Raw genomic sequence first — 21,544 nt, forward strand, 5'->3', positions numbered from 1 at the left:
ATTGCTTCTCGGTTTTGTGCTTTAAGCAATGTCTGCTGAGCCATTTTTCGCCTTTTGCGCAATTCTGTTGAAAATAACTAAAATTACTCAAAATTTATTATAAAATTAACTAAAATTCACCATGTTCATATTTTAAGTATAATTTAATTATTTTATAAAACTTAATTATTTTTCGACAAGAATTTAATCTAAACGGTATGATTTTAAGCTAAAAAGGGTATGTAAAAATGCATAAATTTTCGTGTTTCCACACCCCCAAACTTAATTCATTACTCATCCCGAGTAATGCACAAAATTTGAAAAGAATTTCTCAGAAACACCTTTGAAAAACTCCTTCAAAAAATTTTTTTTCCCAAAATTATGAATTTAATATACTTATGCTCAAAGACAATAAATTTGATAGTTAAGTTACTTAAGTATACATATTGTTCAAATTAATCTCAACAACTATTATGATAGCAGAAATTAGACTAAATGCTTCCCAATAAAGTCATGTTAAACCTTACCAATGTGATTTTATTCCCTTTATTCAAGATTAAGCTGCAATCATTAAGTTTAACTTATGTCTTCATATATTGTATGTAGCAATTTCTCTCCACTAATGTAGGCAGTATTGGAACTTTTGAATCAACAGGTCTTTAACAAGATTGTAACGTGGCTGGGCTTAAGGTTAGGTAAAAGATAGATAATTTTAGGCTTTCAAACCCTACACCCAGCTTGTATCGGACCTTTGAAATAATCACCTTCAATACACCAACTTTCTTTGCTTTTATACGCTCTTTTGTACATTCTCTTTTAGGTACTTATGCTTTTTTCTTTTCTTTTTTTGCAATCTACACAAGCATTTTCCTGAATGTACCACAATTTTAAGAGCATTTTATACTTCTTTTCAACTGCCCCAAACTTATTTTCAATGAATACTTGGAATAGTACCGAGTCTAGTGTTTGGGACAATTTTGAGATAGTTAAGAGAGAAGTGATGGCTAAATTTGTAAGGGTTCAAATAAAATTGGGCCATATAGTCTCAAAGTTGGGTTTCAAAGGATAAAAATTTCATCTTGGTTGGGCTCAAACAGTCCAAACAAATGTTGCCTAAATCATTTCCAACATTCCATGCTTCCTAGGATTTCGCCTCAAGAAACTACTAAGTCAAATCTAAAGACTTAAACTTTCATGCATGCCTAACTTTCGTAAGGAACTAAAATTTTATGGTGTGATTTGCATGCTTTATTAAAAATACATTTATATCATTATTAAGCTAACATAACAATTCATTGAAATAATGGAACTTTATTCATACTAAAGTATAGCATACTTAACAAAATTTCAAATTATTGAATAAAATATATCCTAATCGTAATTAATGAGAAAAATTTATTCTGAGTGGAAATAATTCAAATTTGCGGTCCCCCCAACTTAAAATGAACAATGTCTTCATTGTTTAAAGTAAATAGATACTATACACCATGTAGTATTTTAGAAAAGATGAGATGAGTCAATTTGACTGCTTAAGTACCAAGCTCTTTTCTAAATCCAATCGTAGACTTGTATATACCCATTGCCACACTTTATACTTCATGACTTGCTCAAATTTTTTTAGTGATTTTCCTTTCTTACTTTAAAATTAAAAAATTCCTAATTAACTTAATCCTAAAATGACCTAAGAACAAAAATAAAATAAAGTCAAGATCCCCCCTTTATTTATTTGTAAACCCTTCTGAATTTGACTCATCTTTTACTCTATCACTATCGCCTTTGCATGAATTGCTTCGCTCCTTCTTCGATAATGGACTCCATGGTTCAAATATAAAATCTTTGCAAGTGGTGTCAAAGATTCTCTTTGACAAGTGTGGATTCCTTGCTTTGACACAGTCCACTTAGAACCTGGAACTGTAAGTTCCTCAAGAATTTCTTGCAAAATTTGAGGCTCGATGTTGTTCATCAAAGAAGAAAATTCATCGTTTTCGAAATCAGGTAATTCAAAGAACTCATTAATAGCATTTGAACTTACTAGTACCTTGATACCGCGAACTGGAACTTCTGTCAAATCGCTTGAGGTTAAATTCGCGTAGAATTCACAAACTAGTTCATCATCCACACTAGGCCTCTTTTCACAAAACAATTCGCAATTGAGGGCTTTAGCAACTTGACGAATACGTGCCATAAAGTCTTTGTAGTTTCTCTCTTTCAATGTAAAGCCTTTCTCTGGATGCATTTGTTGATTTTTTAAGATACTCTCCTATCTTGCTTTGGCTTCTTCACAATGGAATTTGTTTTGGGTTTCATCAATTTAAGCACAAGTACGAGTTCTCTTGCGAGGCATGATTAACCTGAACAAAAGATGGGAAAAATTATTTTCTCAAAAATTTAATTAACAAAATTTATTAATAATTCAGTAAACTGAAAAATTAAATAATTGAATAAAATTAAAATTTAGGAGCAAACAAATTGTCTTACCACCTTTTTTTATAAAACTCAAAACTCCTAAAAATAATTAATAAACAAAAGAGGTCAATTTAAGGTGGGTTGGAGGATTTTGGCTAAGGGCTTCGTGTAGGTGTGTGCCGCACAAGTGCCGGATAGCAAGTAGACTTGTCGAGCAGGAGCAAGAACCGGCACAGGCTTGGCACGATGAGCTGCATGGGCAGCAGGCCACAAAGTTGAGTGGGCAATAGCTTAGACGCGCGCACGCTGGAGCTGGAGTAGATATAGCGCCAAGGTACGGGCCTGGTGAGTACTGGAGCTGGACATGCGCAAGTGCTGGAGCAGGATGGGGTGCGCAATGCAGCGTGCGATGGGGGCAGGTGTGCTCGGCGTGTGCGATGGAGCTGGGCTATTGGGTGCTTGCTGGCCGAATGGCTGCTAGGCTATGGGCTTGCGGCACTTTAAGGGTTTTGGTGTTTGGGATTTTTAGTGATGAATGAATAGAGAAGATAGTATTTATAATGCAAGAAATAGGACTTAAAGTAGAATTCTTAGAGAAATTTAATAATTAAAAACTCTAAGTTCTAATTCTAATCCAAGTTAACAACAATTAATAATTAAATATATGCATATTAAATTATTAATGCTATTAATTTATTTAAAAAATGAGATATGATTAAAACTAATCCTAATTCTATGCTAAATTGATAAAATTAATATATAAATTATAATAGATATAATTATATATTAAAGATTATTATTATTAAAACTTATCAAATAAAATATGATGAAATTAACACGAATCCTAACTCTATAATAAGTTGATAATATATATTATAATGGATATAATTACCGAAATAAGGAAACGTTTATCAAGCACGCATACAATTCATAACACACACTCAAATAGAATAAACTTGGCAATCCCGAGCTCGATGCTCCTTGGACCCACATCTAAGACATGCTTCTGTCTTCCTATGGCATTCAAGGGATGACGCTTGCTGCGATCTTTTGCAGTTGGAAAGTTTGGTCATGTCTTAACATGTTTCACAGAACGAGGCTCTGTTCTTTGAGAACTAGGATCCTTCCTTTTCTTACACTCCAAGCACCCTATTTTAAGCGTTTCCCTAATTTCCTTAATTTTGGTATCCAATACTTCCTCTACCACTTTCCTTACTAACTCGGCCAGTGCCTCAGTACCAAGCTCCGAGTTACCACTACCCGAAGTTGGCAGACTTTGCTTACCCTCAGAATCCATATCAATGCTCTACATTACCAGTACACATATCAAATAACTACAAAGATCTCAAAAAGTTTTACTATTTATTCATATCTCTTATGCAGAGAGAGTATTTTAAAGTTTTTGTTTTTATAGAATCGTATCCTAGCCACGGTTTCAATCTTTTAGGGTTTTTAGTTCTACCCTATCTACAGTTTCATATCAAAAGGCTCGATTCTAACTACAGTATTATTTCAAGACATTACAAGATATAGAAAAGAAGTACTTACAGACTTGGTGCCGGGGATTCAGTGTGCCACTTCTTCAGAAATCAGCAATTCAAATTTATTCTTTGTGCATTTTGAACACAAAATTTAAAAGAATTTTCTAACATTTCCACAAAATCGATTTTAGTGTTTTTCCATAGAACTAGATTTCAATATTTTATAAAAACTTTTGGACTCGATCCACAGCCGAGTTGTTGTAACCAGGCTCTGATACCACTAAATGTAACCGAATCTGGCGTGTCACATTGAAGTGTTTTTCGAAAACCATGTTTTCATTGAAAACCCTTCTTGATGTTTAGAAACTTTTACCGTTTAAACTTGAATAAAACCTTAGCCTTATTTTTTTCCAAAACGTGATTCATTGTAACAATCAAAGCATTGTTAACAGCTTTGTAAAATCTTATGGGAAACTTTGAAAACTTGTAAACCTTTGTAGTGGCAAAATCATGTTATTTTAAAAAACAGTTAAGTATCAAACCTTCTTTGTCATGGCTTAAAGTGAATGGATACTACGCACCAGGTAGGATTCAAGAAAAGAGGAGGTGAGTCAATTAGACTGCTTAAGTACCTAGCTCTTCCATGATCCAATCCTAGACATGCACACATCCATTGCCACACTTTAAGCCTATTACTTGTCCACGAACAACAAATTAAGTTTAAGTCTATTTAAAATATTTATTTCTTTGAAAATATTTACGTTGCGGAAATTTTGCTCGATTATCATGATATTTTAAAAATAAGTAACTTTTATAAAATGCGCCCTAGAGCTAACCAATTTAATAACCCAAAATATTAAAAATAATAAAAAGAGCAGCCTTATTACAACTTAAACCAGAATAAAAATGATCAAAATAATAAATGCGAAACTTATTTTAAAGAAAACAGAAACTTAATCTTCGTGGCCACTCTGAATCCCCCCCAGCTCCAAGTCCACCAACTAGGGCTCACCTGCAAGGATGGGAAAAGGGGGTGAGTTTGGAAAACTCATGTGTAAAGTATCCCAACGAGCCCAAATCGGTTCAAGCTTTCTTGGGCCTAAGCCCTATTCAAATCGGTGTTAATTGGGCCTTAGCCCATATCGAGATTAATCTGGGCCATAACCCTATTACAATATCGAGCATCTTGGGCCTAGCCCATATCAAGATGTCGATCGGGGCCGTAGCCCTATTACAAGTCGAGATATCTTGGGACTTGACCATATTAACACAGTTGGGCCCATTTCAATATAGTTGGCCCATAACAAAACAGTCTCATATAATTAATGCATGATAACCCCATCCAACTTTGCACTTGCCTCCGTCCATCCCTACACTTTCGTGGGGAATAAATCACCACGCCATCCCTACACTTACGTGTGTTAGCAGGTTGCTATGCACTAACTATAATCCATGAGAAAGTCGCTTATATCGTAATATGTGGCACGACCACCGAACGGTTCTTCCTCCATAAAAAACCTAACCCCATGCAATGATATACATGTCATGGCATACAACAAACATAATCAGAATATCATGCATTTCAGTCAAAATTAACCCTAGGGGTATAACAGTCATTTTGCACCTAGGGGGTAAAACTATAAAATTTCCACTTTTAAAGGTATTTTAGTAATTTATCTATTTTAGGGTTTTTCATGCATATTCCTACCTTTCACGTACTAATAGAATCACTTACCGAGGGTTCTTACCGAATTGGGCCCGTTGGCCTACTAACCCGTTTTCGGCCCATTAAGCCCAAATATACCAAAGTGCACGAAATTGCACTCTCTGCAATCATACTGCTTGCGATTACCAAAATTAACAACCAAACCACCTCACAAGCGCTCGCACGCTCGCAAGTTCACAAATGCCGGCTTTTTGGCTTTTCGACTTTTTGGCTTTTCGGCTTTTACCGATCTAGTCTATGAGTGGGTGTCATTTACACACCTATTTTATGACGATTCTTTGACGAGATCCACGCACGAACTGCCTACAATTTTATTACTACCACGTTAATCTAACTATCAAAAACGAACTACATATTAACTCCTTACCATATTCAGCCAATAACACCTTAGGCACAAGCGATCCTACCTTTGCCGAAGTTAGCGACTAGGTTTAGATCCAATTGTTCCACTTGTCCAAGCCCTTGATCAACAGCCTCTAGATCACATTATTATCAAAATAAAGTAATTATCACAACCCTTAGGGCTATAAGCCCAAATCGACAGCCTCCCTAACCTTTAGGGGTTTCGGCTTTTTCTAAAGTACGAAATAAAGACTAGGTTGGAAAGACTTACCACCGATTCCTTCAATCAACGATTCCCCTTAATTCCTACTCGATTCTGATGCAGTTCTAAGCCCTCAAATGATAACAAAAGTCGAGCCTTCAGTGATCTTAAAATTTGGCTATGTCCCTATGGCTATGCGTTTTCAGCTTTTTGTAACAGTGAAGAAAAGATAAGGATTTTGTAATGGCTTTGTCGACAGAAACTTGGAGTTTAGAGGACTAGAGAATCTGTCAAGAATGATGAAGAGAAGTAAAAAGATTTGGCTAGGAAAAATTGGCACAGAAGAAAATATAGGCTTTCGGGATTTCGACTTTTTATGGCAAATGGTTATGAAGGTTTAGAAACGACTGATAAAAGATAGCGATGTACAAGATGATAAGAAGATTTAGCTATAGAGGAAAAAAGAAAAAGAAGAGGAGAAAGTAGATGGAGAGAAAAATAAAAGAAAAGAAGAAGGAAAGAAAATGGAAGAAGAGAAAATATAAAAACCCAAAGGAAATATTCTAAAATACCCCAAATATATACTGAAGAAAAAAAAAACAATCAATGGGAACAAAAATCAGCAATGGCTAATTTACTCAAATCCAAGAGACTAGCCGAAAAAACTCCCCAACTAACACCCCATAGTTGGCTTAAATACTTACCCCACCTCTTTCCAATTTGAATTCCATTACAGTAACCTGCTTAATTCAAATTCCAATCAAGGTCTGGGTGTTTCGGTCCAGTTCAAATACCTTCCCCACGTGCAGCAAAAATCCAAACCTTGCATGCGCGAACTACTGCTCGAACCCCAAACCTCCGTCCGCCTTGTGCCTGGACCGTCTTCTTTGGCCACTACACGAGCTTCCTTCCTTACTAATATATGGTCGCAATAAATTATAAACCTTACGCTTGATTCGGCCCACTTTAAAAATAAAACAAAATTCACCCCGCACGGAATTGAACTGCGCCCTCTCCATATGTCCAACACGCTGTTGTTGCATCTGCGCCACAGCGCTCTTTGTGTTAAATTATACCATAACTCCTCTTAACCTTATTCTAGCTGCGATGTGCATATTAAAAAAACCCAAATTAGCACGCGCGCCTTGAACCTAGGCTCCTCCCACGCCTCCTAACACCCTTAGCCATTGGGCAGATGCGCTTGTGCTAAAACTCACCCTATTTTATTAATGAAGCCTCTTGATTCCTTAAGAGGCCAAATTAAAATAATTTTTTCCTAGAGTTTAACCACTAAAACAACAATACTTTTATAAATATATATTTTCTTTTTATTTTTTCTATCTAATAATAATAATTTTATAAATATATCTAATAATAAAATTTCAAATATCAATAATACAATAAATAATAATAATAATTTTCATAAAATTTTCAAACATACATACAATAATATTTTTCTAAGAACAATAATTTTATCTCATAATACTAATTATCCGTAATAATAAATTTGGTAAAAATTTTCTAGTAGTAATTTAATTCAAATTTTTTCTTAAACGATAATATTTAAAACTTCTTAATTATTCAAGTTTTCTTTTATCTGAATCCTAGACTCAAGGCCCAATTCTTTCTAGGCCCAATTTTTGGGGCGTTACAAAATGTGCTAAGGATCGATCTGCTAATTGAAATGTAACCATAGTATGTCTAACTTCACCTATCCCCAACATTCTAAATATTGACATAGGCATCAAGTTGATACTCACACCCAAGTTTCATAGTGCCTTACCACAATATGTTGCTCCAATATTGCAAGGTATGGTAAAACATCTAGGATCCTTCAATTTTGGGGGTAGTTTGTCTTGATGATATGCAATGTATTCCTTCGTTAGAGCTACCATCTCAAATTCTCTGAATCTTCATTTTTTGGACAGGATATCCTTCATGAATTTGATGTAGTTTGGCATTTGCTCAAGTGCTTAAACCAACGGGATGTTGATATGAAGTTTCTTGAGTACGTTTAGGAACTTCTGAAATTGAATCTCCTACTTTTACTTTTTGAGTCTTTGAGGGTAGGATGGTGGTGGTTTCTTTATTGGAACTGGTTGATTCATCTTCTGTGGCAACTCTGCATCTAACGGGGTTGTTAGTTGATCAGAATTAGTTGGTTCTAAAATTACCTTATCGTGTTTTGTAGATTCTGGTTCTTGTGAAACTGGAATTTCAATGCTCGGTTGAACTTCCTCTGATTCTTGAGCATCAGCTTACTCCTTTTCAGCTTCAATGTTGTTGGGCTTTACTGTCTTTCCACTCCTCAATGTTAATGCTTTGCAATGCTCCTTCCCCGGATTCCTTGGATTTTTCGTATCACTAGGTAAAGCACCTTGTGTTCGGTTCTTGAGTTCAGTTGCAAGTTGGCCCATTTGGTTTTCTAGGTTTTTCAATGTAACTGCTTGGCTTTGGATTAAGGTGTCATTCTTAGCCATGTATGCCTTCAACAGATTTTCTAAGCCATTGGATGGTTCAGCTTAGGTTGGTTTCTGAACTTGTTGGGGAAAACTTGGTGGCTGGGTCGATATAGGTTAGACATAAGTATTACTGGTTCCAGCTCCTTGGTTACTCCAGGAAAAATTCGGGTGGTTTCGCCACGACGGGTTATAAAATTGGATTGCAGTCTTTGCCTTCCTCGATTTTGGTTCTGGTTACCTATGTAGTACATGGATTTTGGGTTTGATGGACATTCTTCGAACAAATGTCCTTCCCCATAATAAACACAGGCTATATTTTCAAATTGATTTGGTGGCTGTGCTGTAAAACTGTTAGACCCATTAGTAGTAAGATTTTTAAGCATTGAGGATATTGATGATACCTGAAATGCGAGTGAAGTAAGAGTGTCTACTTCATGTATTCCAGTAACTCGTCTTCCTAACACTGCTCGGTTGGTTGTCCATTGGTAATTGTTGCTGACAATCCTCTCGATAATTTTATAAGCCTTATTATAAGACTTAGAAAGGAGAGCACCATTAGCAGAAGAGTCCACTACCATCCTCGTGTGAGCATTGAGACCATTATAAAATGTCTCAAGTTGGATGCAATGTGGGATTCCATGATGAGGGCACTTTCGTAATAACTCTTTATAACTTTCCCATGCCTCATACAAGGACTCATCATCCAATTGCTGGAAGGCAGTGATCTCGTTCCTCAACTTAGCATTCTTGCTAGGTGGGAAACACTTCATAAGGAATCTTTCTGCTAACTCTTGCCATGTGGAAATTGAGTTTGGTGGCAATGAGTTCAACCAGGCTCGAGCTCTGTCCCTCAGCGAATATGGGAACAGCTTCAATTATAATGCATCTTCAGGTGCCCCGGCAAACTTGAAAGAATCGCATACCTCCATAAATAGTCTTAATTGTAGGTGAGGATCTTCGGTGGACATTCCACTGAATTGGCCCACTATCTGAAGCATCTGGAACATGACTAGCTTCAGATCAAACTGTTGTGCCTTAATTTCGGGTCTCCTAATACCCGGATTAAGATCATTAAATACTGACACGGCATACATTCGTAAAGCTCTATCCCTATTATCAGCAATAAGGATAGGATTTTGAGCAGGGTTTGCTCTATTTCCTTGGATTGGATTTTTGAAGTTCATCTCTTCGTTCCTCCTCTGATTTGCTTGTCTTCTTCGCTGTCAAAAAGTTCTTTCTATCTTAGGGTCTACAGGGAGTAGGTCAATAATTCGGTCAATACTCATAAACACCTGAAGTAATCACAGAAAAATTAATTAAATTAAAAATTAAACAGGAAAAATAAACCAAAATGTAAAACTAACAAATTCACAAATAATGACTTTTTAAAACAGTCCCCGGCAACGGCGCCAAAAACTTAGAACGACGAAAATGTGCAACTATACACAATCGCAACAAGTAATAAAGTGACAAGTAAATGTCGAGTTATCGTTCCTACAGGGACTGTGAAAAGGATTATTTATGAATGCAATTTAAAACACTTTGGTGAAGAAAAATATTTTGTTTAAAGAGGGTGATTAAAAACTTAAGAAAATTAAAATAAATAAAAAATGAAGTAAAAGAAAGTTCTAATGCACAATTTCAAAATAAGGTTTAATCAAGATGATATAATTGTGTTGGATTAATTACACTTCTCATCTTAGAGTTATTAAACTTATGTTTATATTGTTACTGTAACACCCCGAACCCGAGACCGTTGCCGGTGTCGGACACGAGGGGTTAACAAGCCAAAACCACTTATGGCACCGACCAATTTGACATTCCCAGGCAAGCTGAAAAACTGCGTCGCTGTCGCCTTAAAAAGCATATCTCGAGTTTCACAACTCGGAAACTGATTCCGTAAATTTTACCTGACTTTAGACTCATATATCCATCCATGGATTTATTTCTAGAATTTTTAGTCGGGCCAATTGGTACAGTTTATTAGTTAAAGTCACCCATGTTACAGGGGTCGACTACACTGACCTTCGCGCGTTACAACTTGAATATCTCTCTGTACAGGGTTCAATACTGATACCGTTTGTTTCCAATGAAACTAGACTCAAAAAGGAATCTGCACATATAAGGCATGACTTCTAATTCATTCTGGATAATTTATGGCAAATTTTCAAAGTCGTGACAGGGGACCCAGAAACCGTTCTGGCCCTGTCTCACGAGAACTTTAATATCTCTCGGTATACTGATCATATGATTGTTTTGTTACTTTCATATGAAAATAGACTCGTCAAGGTTCGATTAAATAATTTATTCACTATTTAACACCATTCCTACAAATTTTGGTGATTTTTTCACATCCACGAACTGCAGCTGGCAGCCTCTGTTTTTAAGGTAGGCTTTACCTATATTGTAGTTCCCATGGACCAACTATAGTCTAGTCATACTTAGGTCCACATATGATCATATTTAGCCATTCCAATGGCTGATCATGTGACCAACTCTCTCATTCCAAACCATAATCACATCATGAAACCAAATATAATTACAAACCACGTATGGTCAAATTCCATACTCCACTTTTACGAACCATTTTCGCATGGCCGTACACATATACATCACAAGTACTTAAAATAACCAAGGGTAGTCCTATACATGCCATATCAAAACTCAACTAAAGGAGTACCAAAAAGGGCTTTGATAGTTTGGTTGACTTCAACTTCTATGATCCCGAATCCGATCGCTAACGAGCAAAATCTATAAACAGAGAAACAAAAAGCGGAGTAAGCAATTTATGCTTAGTAAGTTTGGGCCATAATATACACACAACCAAAGCATAGCATTCAAGTAGCTAAACAATAATTCATATGCACAATTTCTCAAAGACATGCTTACTTCACAATCCCAACTCTTATATTCATACACAAATAACGGCCTAGTTAATGGCGATAGCTCATTTATCATTAAGCGAATATTAAATGCGCATTTACTCATAGTGTGCAAAGCACACACAAAACATACCTTGTTGTTGGGAATTTCACAAGTGCAATAACTGAAAATTTTCCAGCAGCTTATAAATTTCAGTTCACATACCTTGGAGTTTATCCGGATATAGCTACTCGTTCAAAACACCTTGGGACATAGCCGGTTATGGTAACCCGCACAAATGCCTTGGGACTTAACCCGGATATCACAACTCGCACCATTGCCTTGAGCTTAGCCGGGTATCATAGCTCGCACAATTGCCTTGAGCTTAGCCGGATATCATAGCTTCGCACAATTGCCTTGGGCTTAGCCAGATATCACTCGAACATTCATACACATCTTTGTTTCATTTTCACAACAAAACTTTTATGCACAATTCACTTAACAAAATATCATTTCGGCTCAATGGCCATATACAAGGGCAGAATTTTGATTGCTTATTACTTCATTCAATCGAATCAAAATCTAAGTTTCGATGCTCGAAAACTTACCTCGGATGTTGTCGAGCGATTCGATGGCTATTCGACTACTTTTCCTTCCTTTATCGGATTTGGTCCCCTTTGCTCTTGAGCTTAATTTAGCAAATAAATTGATTCAATCATTTGAGTATCAAAAGAGGAACTCAAGGCACTTAGCCCACATATCTTCACTAGACATTAAAGTCACATAAGTACGAATTCATGAATCGACTCAACACACAAAGCCTTCAACATGCTTACTCATGGCGAACAACACAACCTCTTAGGCACTCATTCATGGCGATTATGCATGTTGATGTTGAGGCCAATTACATGTTTAACACCACACATGAATGGCACACATTTTACTAGCTAATGCTTTACATATTGTAGCTCAATACTTATAATATAGCATCAAGCACTCATATGGCCGATTATACTTAGTCATTCTTGCACCAAATCAACAATAAATTCCAAGATTTTCACATCATATGTGTACTAGGCTGAATGTACTTGCAATTTCACAACCATTCTTCAACATTTTCTTCTTTAAACAAACATTTTATCACTCACTTCATAACCAAAACATCATGTGCAAACATATACACACATATAGGTGCAAGGCGAATCTCAAGGGGTTCATACCCATCCAAACACAAATTTTACCAATCAAGTAACAAGCATAAATCATGCTCATGAATGCACCATGGCGAATACATCACAACCATACCCTTTTAACTTTGGTCATGGTTAAACAAAGAATTCAATGTCCTACTCAAGAATACTAAAAAGAAATTTCAAGAGTAGTCAATCCTTCATTACATGCATCATCAACAAGCTTCACATTTAGCATGCAATGGCTTTAACACAATATCAACCTTGGCCAAACACCATTTTCATGGCATAACAAGGATTTGAACCATGGCTAACATGCACATCAAGTTAGCAACCAAAACAAGCATGAATCTCATGACACAACCTCAAACATACCTTAATCTTGATGCAAGTATGACCAAATCTGTGACAGCCCAAAATTGACCCTAGTCAGGATGTGGTTTCGGGACCACAAAATCGAGGCATAAAAATAATTTAAAATTTATTTTGATGCCTATGATATGTGTTAATTTGTGTGTGGCATTTTTGATGATTCGATTTAGTGTTATAAAGGTGAATTTCACTAGAAAGGACCTAGGAGTAAACTTTGAAAGTATGATGGGGAAATGTGTGATGACTAGTTGATAATGCATACAAAATTAAGGGATTTGCATGTCAAATTCCCCAAAGATGGCATAGTGGCCGGCCATGACAAGGAGTTATGGGCAAGGAAAAACATGTTATGACATGTTTTGATAATGCATGATGTGATGAAATGATAAAAAATTTAGTGGTGGGAAGAGAAACAAAAAAAATGTGTGTGAGTGTGGTATTCTCCCCATTGTTGCCGTGAGTGAAAGAAAAGCAAAGAAAAAATTTTGTTCATCCTTGTTCTCTCCTTTTGGCCGAAAATACTAAGGAAGAAGATAGGATTTTTGCTCCATTTTGGTTTAGAAGAGATCTAGAAGGAGATTTGGCTATACTTGCATCAAGATTAAGGTATGTATGAAGTTGTGTCATGAGATTCATGCATGTTTTAGTTGTTAACTTGATGTTCATGTTAGCCATGGTTCAAATCCTTGTTATGCCATGGAAATGGTATTAGGCCAAGGTTGATATTGTGTTAAAGCCATTGCATGCTAAATGTGAAGCTTGATAATGATGCATGCAATGATGGATTGACTACTCTTGAAATTTCTTTGTAGCAATCTTGAGTAAGACATTGAGTTCTTTGTTTAACCATGACCGAAGTTGAAAGGGGTATGAATGTGATGTATTCGCCATGATGCATTCATGAGCATGATTTATGCTTGTTACTTGATTGGTAAAATTTGTGTTTTAGATGGTTATGAACACCTTGAGGTTCGACCATGCACCTATATGTGTATGTATGTTTGCACATGATGATTTGGTTATGAAGTAAATGATAAATATGTTTGTTTAAAGAAGAAATTATTGAAGAATGTTTGTGAAATTGCAAGTACATTCGCCTAGTACACATATGATGTGAAAATCTTGGAATTTATTGTTGATTTGGTGCAAGTATGGCTAAGTATAATCGGCCATATGAGTGCTTGATGCTATATTATAAGTATTGAGCTACAATATGTAAAGCATTAGCTAGTAAAATGTGTGCCATTCATGTGTGGTGTTAAGCATGTAATTGGCCTCAACATCAACATGCATAATCGGCCATGAATGAGTGCCTAAGAGGTTGTGTTGTTCGCCATGAGTAAGCATGTTGAAGGCTTTGTGTGTTAAGTCGATTCATGAATTCGTACTTATGTGACTTTAATGTCTAGTGAATATATGTGGGCTAAGTGCCTTGAGTTCTTCTTTTCGATACTCAAATGATTGAATCAAATTATTTGTTAAATTAAGCTCAAGAGCAAAGGGGGACCAAATCTGATAAAGGGAAGGAAAAAGTAGTCAAATAGCCATCGGAATCGTTCGACAACATCCGAGGTAAGTTTTCGAGTATCGAAACTTAGATTTTGATTCGATTAAACAAAGTAATAAGCAATCGAAATTGTGCCCTTGTATGTGGCCATTGAGCCGAAATGATATTCTTGATTAAGTAAATTGTGCATAAAAGTTTGATTGAAATTGAAACAAAGATGTGTATGAATGTGCGATTGTGATATCGGGCTAAGCCCAAGGCAATTGTGCGAGTTGTGATATCGGGCTAAGCCCAAGGCAATGGTGCAAGCTATGATATCGGGCTAAGCCCGTAGGCAATTGTGCGAGTTGTGATATCCGGTTAAGTCCCAAGGCATTTGTGCGGGTTACCATAACCGGGCTATGTCCCGAAGGTGTTTTGAAAGAGTAGCTATATCCGGATAAACTCTCAAGGTATGTGAATTGAAATTTATAAGCTGCTGGAAAATTTTCAGTTATTGCACTTGTGAAATTCCCAACAACAAGGTATGTTTTGTGTGTGCTTTGCACACTATGAGTAAATGCGCATTGAATATTCGCTCTAATGATAAATGAGCTATCGGCATTAACTAGGCCGTTATTTGTGTATGAATATAAGAGTTGGGATTGTGAAGTAAGCATGTCTTTGAGAAATTGTGCATATGAATTATTGTTTAGCTACTTGAATGCTATGCTTTGGTTGTGTGTATATTACTGCTCGAAACTTACTAAGCATAAATTGCTTACTCGTTTCTTTGTTTCTCTGTTTATAGATTTTGCTCGTTAGCGATCGGATTCGGGATCATAGAAGTTGAAGTCAACCACACTATCAAAGCCCTTTTAGTACTCCTTTAGTTGAGTTTTGGATATGGCATGTATAGGACTACCCTCGGTTATTTTAAGTACTTGTGATGTATATGTGTACGGCCATGCGAAAATGGTTCGTAAAAGTGGAGTATGGAATTTGACCATATGTGGTTTGTAATTATATTTGGTTTCATGATGTGATTATGGTTTGGAATGAGAGAGTTGGTCACATGATCAGCCATTGGAATGGCTAAATATGATCATATGTGGACCTAAGTATGACTAGACTATAGTTGGTCCATGGGAACTACAATATAGGTAAAGCCTACCTTAAAAACAGAGGCTGCCAGCTGTAGTGACGTGGATGTGAAAAATCACCAAAATTTGTAGGAATGGTGTTAAATAGTGAATAAATTATGTGATCGAACCTTGACGAGTCTATTTTCATATGAAAGTAACAAAACTATCATATGATCAGTATACCGAGAGATATTAAAGTTCTCGTGAGACAGGGCCGGAACGGTTTCTGGGTCCCCTGTCGCGACTTTGAAAACTTTCCATAAATTATCCAGAATGAATTAGAAGTCATGACTTATATGTGCAGATTCCTTTTTGAGTCTAGGTTCATTGGAAACAAACGGTATCAGTATTGAAACCCTGTACAGAGAGATATTCAAGTTGTAACGCGCGAAGGTCAATGTAGTCGACCCCTATAACATGGGCGACTTTAACTAATAAACTGTACCAATTGGCCCGACCAAAAATTCTAGAAATAAATCCATGGATGGATATATGAGTCTAAATTCAGGTAAAATTTACGGAATCAGTTTCCGAGTTGTGAAACTCGAGATATGCTTTTTAAGGCGATAGCGACGCAGTTTTCCAGCTTGCCTGGGAATGTCAAATTGGTCGGTGCCATAAGTGGTTTTGGCTTGTTAACCCCTCGTGTCCGACACCGGCAACGGTCTCGGGTTCGAGGTGTTACAAAATCTCCTTCTAGTTCTCTTCCAAGCTAAGCATGAAGCAAAACTCCTATCTTCTCCCTTAGTATTTTCGGCCAAGAAGGAAAGAACAAGGATGAACAATTTTTTTTTCTTGTTTTTCTTTCACATACACGGCAATGGGGGGAAATGCCACACTCACACACATTTTTCTTCTCTTCTCTTCCCACAACTTAATTATTAAATCATTTCCTCATCATCCATTAACAAAACATGTTTCAACATGTTTTCTTTGCCCATAACCCTTGTCATGGCCGCCACTAAGCTTCCTTTTGGGGAAATTTGACATGCAAATCCCTTATTTTTGCATGCATGATTAACTAGTCATCACACATTTCCCCATCATACTTTCAAAGTTTACTACTAGGTCCTTTCTAGTGAAATTCACCTTTATAACACTAAATCGAATCATCAAAAATGCCACACACAAATTAACACATATCATAGGCATCAAAATAAATTTTAAATTATTTTTATGCCTCGGTTTTGTGGTCCCGAAACCACATCCCGACTAGGGTCAATTTTGGGCTGTCACAGTTACGAATAAAATCACGACAACCCGGTAATTTGCTAACTTATGAACATACTTACATACCAAAATCCATTCATCTCTTGACATATCCCTATGTCAATTCAATCGACTAAACAGATTCTAGTAAGCAAACATGTTATTAAACATACATACTCATTAAACTGAACTAATCTCCTGCATATCCCTATGTCAATTCAAACGATTAATTAAATCTAACAAGTATATAAAATACTATGTGAGGTAACAAGGTATCCCTACCTTGAAACAGTTTAATCACAATACTCTTGCAAGTTATGCAAGGCAATAATATCGCCAGATACATTGCTAATTTAACCTTCAGCTACCTTAGAAGAATATGCATGCACTGATTATGTACTGTGTCAATTAATTACAATTTCAATCCATTTAAATAATTAATTCATTAGTTACGTCACAGTCGTAATGCAAGAATAACTTTGGCATGACTTTACTTAAACAAGCATTTTACCGAGGCCTATAACAACATAAACACAATTTTAACAATTTAAGAAGATGAAATGAAATCAACCCAACATGAATTAAATTCAAGCTAAGCTGATTAGATTAACCATTCCAACAACATGAATACTCATAGATATGTTCATTATAGCAACAACAAAAATTAAAGAGATAGGGAACAGGAATTAAATCTGGTGGTTTTCGGAGGCTTGACTTGGTTGCTCCATTCTTCCTTCTTGCTGTCCTCGCCGATCAAGGCTTCGATGAACACTCAATTGCTGCTCCAAAATGGTTGAAGAATGTAATAGCTCGATTTAGACCCTACTTAGAACGATAGTTTCGGGACCACGAATCTGAGTCAAAAAAATATTTTAAGATTATTTTATGTGTTTATTATCTCTGAATTGATATCCGTAAAATTTTCATATGTTAATTTTGATGTTTGAGTGCTCGATTATTAAAAAAGATTTAATTGCATCAAATGAAAAATAAGCATGCTACTTTGTAAAATGCCTAATTGTTATGTCTTTTCAATGTGGAGGTTGTAGGTTATAATTAAGCCAAAAGAATTAGTGATGGACAGCATTGACCTTTTAATATAATGGTTTCATATTTTATTTATAAGGTTAAATTTGTAAAATAGAAATTTTTATATGTTATAATAAATAAAACATGAAAAAATTGTTTGCATGTTCATATTTTTTATCACTGAAACTAAAAGAATAGAAAAAAAGAAAGAGTTTGAGTATTCGGCCTTGTACAAGCTTGATTAAGGTATGTATTTATTTCGGTTTTTAATAATTTTTATGTTTTTGAGATCGTTTCTTTGAATACTATCCGACCCATGCTCGAATTTTTGATTTTGATGAATATTTTAAGTTATGGCATTGATGAATAATTGTGTTTTGTGATGTTTGATGATGAATTATGGAAGATATGTTTTGGATTAATATGTGTTGTATTGGAATTTTTGATGAATTTGAGTAATTAGGGCTAAATTGCAAAAATTATAAATTTAGGGACTAAAATGTGAAATAAATGAAATGTATGGATTTATATGAACAAGATGAACATTCGGCCTAAGAATGTTGTATTGAAATTTTGTGTATTTTGTATTTTATACAAATTGGATTAATTTGTAAAAGTGTGAAATATTAGGGGTAAAATGGTAATTTGCCCATTTATGTGTTGTTTTATTAAATTGAATGAAATTGAGTTTGAATGAGCTTAATTTGAAATTGTATAGATCAAGAACAAAAGAAATCGAACTTAGATCGGGGGAAAATAAAAATAATTGAATAGTCGATTTACATCGTTCGTCGATATCCGAGGTAAGTCTGTAGGTAAGTAAACGTTGTTAATTATTACTATATGTAAAATTAACATGCTGATTTGAATTTCTATGAATTTATAATGCAATTGTTGAATGTGAATATGCTTGGGAATAATATGTTCAAGTTCAAGTCGATCGAGTTACAACGGCTGAAAGCCCCGTACGAACCTGAGGAATAGCTAGGATACATATGTCATGACATAAGATTTTGATATGTGATGTGCGAGTAAGACCATGGCATCGATATATTTGTACGATTAAGACCCTGTCTGGGATAGTGGCACCGATATGTGATTACATGTAAGACCACGTTTGGGACGTTGGCATTGTATGATATATGTGATTATCCGAGTATCCTATACAATTTCGAATGGTTCAACGGGCAATGATAAGTTACGAATGAATGTGAAATCAGGTTAAAGTCAACAGCTATGTGAAAATTATTTGCCTACTTAAAAGTAAGGTAAGTTGGTTATTAATTTGTGATATAAGTTATAAGGATGCTAATGGTGATGTTTGTGTATATAAGAAGCTATATGTGGTTTAATGAATAAGTATGTGATGTTGAAATTTGATTCATTAATATATATATATTCGGTTATGTAATGATATTGTGCCTTTGGATTAAATGATTTTTGATGATGGATATATGTATTTATATTCGGCCAAGATAAGGTTATATATGAAAGTATATAATGTTTATGAAATTGCAAGTTTGATACTAAATGGAATTATGAAATAATGTATTAATTTAGTTAAGGTTAGTTCATAACGCTTTTGAGTTGTTTATTTGCTTAAGGCTTACTAAGTTAAGTTAGCTTACTTTGTGTGTATATATTTGTCTTTGTTTTATAGATTTTGCAGATCGTTACGTGCTCGGGGATAGTCAGTAAAGTCAATCGCACTACCGTTTATTTTTGGTACTTCTAAAAGTTTGAATTCGAACCTATGACATGTATAGGCTAGTTTATATTATGTCCGATTTTAGGATATGTATATATTAAGCCATGTGAAAATGGCTAAGTCGATTTATGAATTTATGCTATCTCGGGTATAATTTTTAAGTGTGCTATGCGTGAATGATGATGGAGTGAATTGAATATGACCTTGGTGATTTGATTATGTGATTAGTTTAGGTGATAGAAATATAAGTGCTAAAGGTGATGAAGTTCGGTCAAGATATATATATGAATGGCATAAATGATATCAGGTGAACTTGTGGTTTGATTTATGTGTGGTATTTATGGTTAATGGATGTGACTATTTGGTTGTGGCATAATCATGTTCGGTAGTGAAGTGTATATTATGTATATAAATCATACTTGAGTTATGTTTAATATTGGTTTTGGGAATATGGCTTGGTAGTTATGCTAGGAATCAATTATGTTTGATCATGGTTTAAATTCTTTTTGGTAAAAATGTTACATGTTATGCTTGAATGGTATTTTATTTATATTTAGTATAAATATGCTTAGCATGAATCCGTTGTGTAAGGTTATTAGTTAGTTCATTTTTTTAAAAAAAGGCTATTTTATATATGTATAAATGGATGATGATTAAATTGGATAAATGGCGAATATATATATATATAAACATATGTTTAAAACAAGTTAGTTGAGTTATATACGTGAAATTTGGCTGAACGTATTCGCATATTAAGTATTAATTAGATGATGGTTATGTCGGTTAATGATTAAAATGGTTAAGTTGATTTAAATTGTTTGATATGCTGGTTAAGAATTGAAACTATGTTTTGGAATTGGTTAAAATTAGATTATATGTTTAATATGATATTTAACAGAATATATGGTTACTGAAGTAAATATTGAAATGGCATGAGTAGTAAGCATGAATATATATATTCGGTTAAGGCTTGTAGAATTATCAAATGAATAGTAACTTTTACTATTAGTCATGAACAATATTCAATTTCATGTGTTTTAATCATGTTACGAGTAGCATGTTTTGACATGTATAATTTTGTTTATAAGTTCGGCTATGATATTTATTAATGTATAAATTTTAAATTTAGGATGGTAATTGGAGTAGTAGTCGAATATACATATGTATATATTTGTATAATGTTCGAATGGAAATCATTTTGTTTTAAATGATTTGTACCTTGAAAGAATTACTTTTATATGACACATGTTTGAATAATGGAATGAATTATTTATATAAACTTTGGTATGTGCATATGATATGTATATTTTGATATGCTGAATATTTTTGCTTATGAGATATGAAATGAGACGTGCTTAACTATATTAATTGTATCTTTTAAACATTTGATTGATTAAAGACTTGAATATGTGTATATATATATATAATTATTTGAATAATGTGTATTTTTTGGTAATGCCTCGTAACTCTAATCCAGCAACGGATACGGGTTAGGGGTGTTACAAAGAACTCCTTTTTCCAAGGGAAGAAATCAGCACAAGAGCAAGGGAATTGAAATGGAAAAATAAGAGAAAAAGAATGAGAGAGGAGAGAAGTGTTGTGAAATGAATGAGGAATAAATGAGATGCTTTGAATGATCAGCCAAGGAAGGCTTTTATAGTTGAGTGTGGCAGCTGAAATTTGCTAAAAATAGCAGCCAAAGAGCCACCTCTTGGCGGGCCACCTATGTGGCAAATCCAAAAATCCACCAATTGTGGAGGGGTTTGAATGCAACCTTGACAAGACTTCAAGGGCTTCTTTGCAAGCTTAATTAATCAGCTAAAAAGCTAATTTGGGTTAGCATATGGCAGGTTTTGGGCTACCCAATCTTTGGCCGGTTCAACTAGACCACTTTTTCCATATTTAATTAATATTAATTTATTTAGCCCAAATTAAATTGGGTATA

The 21,544-nt window shown here is 35.0% G+C and overlaps 1 non-coding gene across 1 annotated transcript; it reads left to right on the plus strand.

Moving 5' to 3' along the window:
* Positions 1 to 9,231: 9,231 nt before the first annotated feature.
* Positions 9,232 to 9,338, plus strand: LOC128285910 (small nucleolar RNA R71). Its single transcript, XR_008276457.1, has one exon. It is a non-coding gene; the product is annotated as a small nucleolar RNA R71 (small nucleolar RNA).
* The last annotated feature ends 12,206 nt before the right edge of the window (positions 9,339 to 21,544 follow it).

Source organism: Gossypium arboreum, chromosome 12 (genome assembly GCF_025698485.1).
Source record: "Gossypium arboreum isolate Shixiya-1 chromosome 12, ASM2569848v2, whole genome shotgun sequence".
Lineage (NCBI taxonomy): Eukaryota > Viridiplantae > Streptophyta > Magnoliopsida > Malvales > Malvaceae > Gossypium > Gossypium arboreum.